This window comes from Oncorhynchus gorbuscha, linkage group LG26, assembly GCF_021184085.1.
Source record: "Oncorhynchus gorbuscha isolate QuinsamMale2020 ecotype Even-year linkage group LG26, OgorEven_v1.0, whole genome shotgun sequence".
Lineage (NCBI taxonomy): Eukaryota > Metazoa > Chordata > Actinopteri > Salmoniformes > Salmonidae > Oncorhynchus > Oncorhynchus gorbuscha.
The window spans coordinates 30,394,145-30,400,165 of NC_060198.1; positions in this window are offsets into that span (position 1 = coordinate 30,394,145).

Here is a 6,021-nt window from a genome sequence, read left to right on the forward strand (position 1 = left end):
GTATGATATGTTATCCTCTTAAGAATTACAAATCGTATTATATGTTACACATTTGCAAAATAGCTAAAAAGTAGTAAGTACTTGGAAAGTTGCTAATTAGCTAAAGTTGTTTGTGATGAGATTGGAATTTGAAACCATTGGGTTGCTAGACGTTTGCGTTGATGAGATTTGAACTCGAAACCTTTGGGTTGCTAGATGTTCGTATTATATGCCCACCGATTCATTCTATTGATGTGGACTAGGCATGATATCTAACGTAGTACCTGATGAGCAAGGGTTTATTTAGTCTTCTAGGGCGGGCAACAAGTAATGACAGAAGAGAAGCTACATCTAATTATAGACAAGTTCATTAACAAATAGCCTACCAAAATGTTGTGGTCTGCGGTTGTGAGGCCAATTGGACGTACTGCCAAATTTTCTAAAACAATGTATCTAATACAACATTGGAAGTGTTTTATGGTAGAGAAATTAACATTACATTCTCTGGCAACAGCTCTGGTGGACATTCCTGTGGTCAGCATGCCAATTGCATGCTCCCTCAAAACTTGAGACATCTGTGGCACTGTGTTGTGTGACAAAACTACACATTTAGAGTAGCATTTTACTGTCCCCAGCACAAAGTGCACCTGTGTAATGTTTCATCAGCTTCTTGATATGTCACACCTGTCAGGTGGATGGATTATATTGGCAAAGGAGAATTGCTCACTACACGGAAGTAAACACATTTGTGCACAAAAGCTTTTTGTACATATGGACAATTTCTAGGATATTTTATTTCAGCTCATGAAACATGCCACCAACATGTGTTACATTTATATTCAGTATAAATTATTTAATAAAAATACAGTAGCAGCCAAAAGTTTGGACACATTCAAGGGATTCTCCTTCAAGCGTTTTTCTTAATTTTGTACTATTTTCTACATTGAAGAATAATAGTGAAGACATCAAAACTATGAAATAACACATATGTAGTAACCGAAAAAGTGTTAAATCAAAATATATATTTTATTTGAGATTCTTCAAAGTAGCCACCCTTTGCCTTAATGACAGCTTTGCACACTCTTGGCATTCTCTCAACCAGCCTCATGAGGTAGTCACCTGGAATGCATTTCAATGAACAGGTGTACCTTGTTAAACATTAATTTGTGTAATGTCTTTCCTTTTTAATTCATTTGAGCCAATCAGTTGTGTTTTGACAAGGTTTTTTGGTTACTACATGATTACATATGTGTTATTTCATAAGTTTGATGTCTTCACTATTATTCTACAATGTAGAAAATAGTAAAAATAAAGAAAAACCCTTGAATAAGTAGGTGTGTCCAAAATTTTGTGGAAAAAATAGTCAAATGTCATACTTGATTAAAAGTAAAGATACCTTAACAGAAAATTACTCAAGTAAAAGTTAGTCACCCAGTAAAATGCTAGAGTAAAAGTCTAAAAGTGTTTGGTTTTAAATATACTTACGTATCAAAAGTAAATGGAATTGCAATAATATACTTAAGTATCAAAAGTAAAAGTATTAATAATTTAAAATTCCTTATATCATGCAAACCAGACAGCACAATTTGTATATATTTTTTTATTTTATTTACGAATAGCCAGGGGCACACTCCAACACTCATACATTAATTTACAAATGGAGCATTTATGTTTCGGTAGTCCGCCAGATCAGAGACAGTAGGGATGACCAGGGATGTTCTCTTGATAAGTGCGTGAATTGGACCATTTTCCTTTCAAAATGTAACAAGAACTTTTGGGTGTCAGGAAAAATGTATGGAGTAAAAAGTACATTATTTTGTACATTATTTTCTTTAGGAATGTAGTAAAGTAAAAGTAGTAAATAGCGAAGTAAAGTACAGATACTGCAAAAAACGAAGTAAGTAGTACTTTAAAGTACTTTACACCCCTGTTTACCCCACACACCCTTTTGTCAAAAAAAACTTTCTAAAATCTCTGTCTGTAAGCTACAGAGCATTTTTTTTTATATTTGTGGGTTTGGGTCTGGTGCGGGCTTCCGATTTTCACTTTATCACACATAGTCAGGCAGTTGCAGGGGGGTTATTAGCAATTGTGGGTGAACAAACAGCTGACCTGTGCATGACTAATCGCTTAAACCCAGAAACATTCATTTTCTACGCCCAGTGGAGAGTGGCCATAGGCAAATGCCAAAAGATGTAAGGATTATAGCACTGTCTGGCAGCAGCAGGACTAGTGACAGGTCAGAAGGCATCTTGATTTTTATCTTGTCACCCCATCCAACAACATCAGCATCTCTGAGTATTTAATGAGTATTAAAACTCTGAATATTTAGGCAATTTCATTGATGACTATATGCAATATATGACACATGTCTCCTGACCCCTCCTGTCTCAGCCTCCAGTCTTTATGCTGCAGTAGTTTATGTGTCGGGGGACTAGGGTCAGTCTGTTATATCTGGAGTATTTCTCCTGCCTTATCCGGTGTCCTGTGTGAATTTAAGTATGCTCTCTCTAATTCTTTCTTTCTCTCTTTCTTTCTTTCTTTCTTTCTCTCTCGGAGGACCTGAGCCCTAGGACCATGCCTCAGGACTACCTGGCATGATGACTCCTTGTTGTCCCCAGTCCAACTGGCCGTGCTGCTGCTCCAGTTTCAACTGTTCTGCCTGCGGCTATGGAACCCTGACCTGTTCACTGTGATTACTATTATTTGACCATGCTGGTCATTTATGAACATTTGAACATCTTGGCCATGTTCTGTTATAATCTCCACCCGGCACAGCCAGAAGAGGACTGCCCACCCCTCATAGCCTGGTTCCTCTCTAGGTTTCTTCCTAGGTTTTGTCCTTTCTAGGGAGTTTTTCCTTGCCACCGTGCTTCTACACCTGCATTGCTTGCTGTTTGGGGTATTAGGCTGGGTTTATGTACAGCACTTTGATATATCAGCTTATGTAAGAAGGGCTTTATAAATACATTTGATTTGATTTGACACAGGTTGAAATCATATTTTTATTCTGAAGCAAAGGATACCTGACAATGAACTGTGGAGAAGGAGATGAAGGACTGTGGCATGTCATGGAAAACCATCCCCAAAAAAGGCAGACAAGGCTCTTGTGGGAAGCCTTATATTCTACATATTTCTACAAATTATGACGTTTTTTTAAAGTAAGCAGGGTCATTTCACAGAAAGAGTGCCTTTTGTGTCCCTTTGGTAGAAATTGTGCACCAATATCTAATTTTCAATGCATGTGTTATATTACATTTTTTTTCTACGAACAAAGGCTTGCTAAAGTGCCGAAATGAAGCATTCTGACACGTCCCTCCTTCAACCCATTACTTCTAGGAAGATTTTAACACACTTAATCCCAAACTTTCTCTACATTTTGCCATCATTGTAAAGCCCTAGTTATTTGGTTGCTTTTTTGACCAAGTGTTTCCTAAAGACAAGGAGCATCCGCGAATGGGATTTCATTTGGGATTTGAAATTGAATCCATTTTGCATTATTTTACATGCCATTTAATTCCATGCAATAGTAATATAATTGTATATTAATAATCCTTAATTTCAAGTGTCATAGTTTGCAAATAAAAGTGAGGATGACCGTGACAAATTGAAGGTTTGCCCTTTACAAAAACTGAACTTCATGAAATAAATGTCCTGTTGGTGACATCTTGTCACAGTACACCCACACTGTGTAAACCCAGCCAACCCATGGCTCTCTTACCCAGTCACATCTGCTCACGACCTCCCAGAGCTGTAGCCTCACAAGATCAATCTATCAATGTCGCATCAATTTTATTTGGACTGTTGCAGCCAGGCTTGATTTGGCTGGATAGCCTGCACAAACTGTAGCACGCTCAGTGGACTGAAGCAAATTGAAAATAGTTTAACACCGTAAACACTTTTGTTAGATAATTGATTATACATTGTCTGGCTTTACCAGACTGTTTAGGAAATGAAGAGCCCAAGATTGCATGGGTGACTGGTTTAGGGGAAACGCCAGTCATGGCATTGCCCAAGTCCACAGGAGGCTGCTGAAGGGAGGATGGCTTATAATAATGGCTGGAATGGAGCGAATGAAATGGCATCAAACACATGGAAACCATGTATTTGATACCATTCCATCTCTTCCGCTCCAGCCATTACCACGACCCTGTCCTCCCCAATTAAGGTGCCACCAACCTCCTGTGCCCAGGTTATATGACCTGCTACCAAAATAGAACCACTGTCAGTGTTTATTTAATACATGCTTTACTTTACTGCACCCGGAAATTGCCATACAATTTCCAAAAGTAAAATGAATAGAACTTTGTGTGGTTCATGTCTTCATTGTTTGTGATGGCTAATGATCTGCAGATTAGATAAATGTTGACGTCAAGTTTGAGACAAATACACAATATTGTTTTGATCTAATGATGTGCATAAATGCTTCAAGTACAAAGTACATGATAAGACAACACAGAAAAATATGATGCAGATTAGATCAATTCCCCTCTAACCCACTGCTATTATTTTCCAATTAACATCAGAGACTGAGTCAACAGACCCATGCTTAAAGATGTCCTCCAGCGATCTTCTGTTGAAAAGCTAGATATCCCAAGTATACAGTAAAGTACACACATAGAGGGTAAAAACAATGAGAAAAACAATGCTTTTCAGACAGAACTGCAAATGCCTGGGAGTAGGGCATTCAAAGAATTGGTTTAAAAGTCTGATGTGATGTCATCGGCCTCACCCCTTCCTTAAGGAACAATAAAGGAGCAATAGAGAAAATGAGGTGAAAATTAAAATGGAGGATGACTATAAGCACAGTGTATTTCCTCAGAATATGCTATTTCATCGGACTCCCTCGATCAATGCCCATAAAGTCTCATTTAAGTGGTATGAAGCAGCGCAAAATTCTAACAAATATTGACAACACAATAGGGAGGATAGCCTCAGCTTGGCTCATCCATTTACAGCCTTCTATAAATTAGAACATTTGTTTAGTCCTTAATTTAGTGGTAATTCCTCCCTTGGCGATTAGTCTGACTATTAGATGGAAATGGGCCAGCTGCCTGAGACTGGCGATGGGAATGCAGTTAGATGATCTGTGAAGGATTGTGTGTGTGTGAGGAGGCCAGGAGGATAGTTCGTAGCTCTATTGAATAAACATGCTAAATGAGAGTGGGGTCTCATTATGGTGGAAAGGGCACCAGATGACAAGAAAATCAACAATTGAATATTAATAGAGTAAAAGCTCTAATGTTGTGACGCACATTTCAGAAAAGATGTGTGTCAGAGAGACCCCCCCCCCCCCTGTATCCTCAAGCTGAACTTCAACACACCTGCTGAGATGACCTTGATCTATATATGTGCCAAAGTCCTGTCGTTTCAAAAGCACATCGATTGAGTCAATCATAATGATAAACGTGTTTATCAATATTGAAAGGACAAGACATTCCATCAAGGATTTTGGACACACTGACAAACAGAACATACAGCTCTATCCTGGCAACTCTATGGGGCCTGTAGCTGTAAGCTCTATCCTGGCAACTCTATGGGGCCTGTAGCTGTAAGCTCTATCCTGGCAACTCTATGGGGCCAGTAGCTGTAAGCTCTATCCTGGCAACTCTATGGGGCCTGTAGCTGTAAGCTCTATCCTGGCAACTCTATGGGGCCTGTAGCTGTAGGCTCTATCCTGGCAACTCAATGGGGCCTGTAGCTGTAGGCAGAATAATAGAGATACAGAACACCTTCAACCTGTGTGTTAAAAGTCCTTCTCCATGGCGCTGTGTGTCTTTGAAAGGGAAAGCTTGTGCTTCAGGGTGTGTGTTGCACAGCGTGATTTCATCCACAGAATCATCTCGTTGGTTTGACATGCTGGAGGAAAGTCTCACCCATGGGAATTGACGGTGAAGTCATTAATACGTGAAACGCTGAACAATTTGTTTTCGCTTCCCTCTATCACTCTTTCATTACAATTGCTTCCTAAACATAGGCTGAAGATAAATACAACAATATCTATTTGGATGCAATGGCAATGCATATTTTTGCATCAATTTT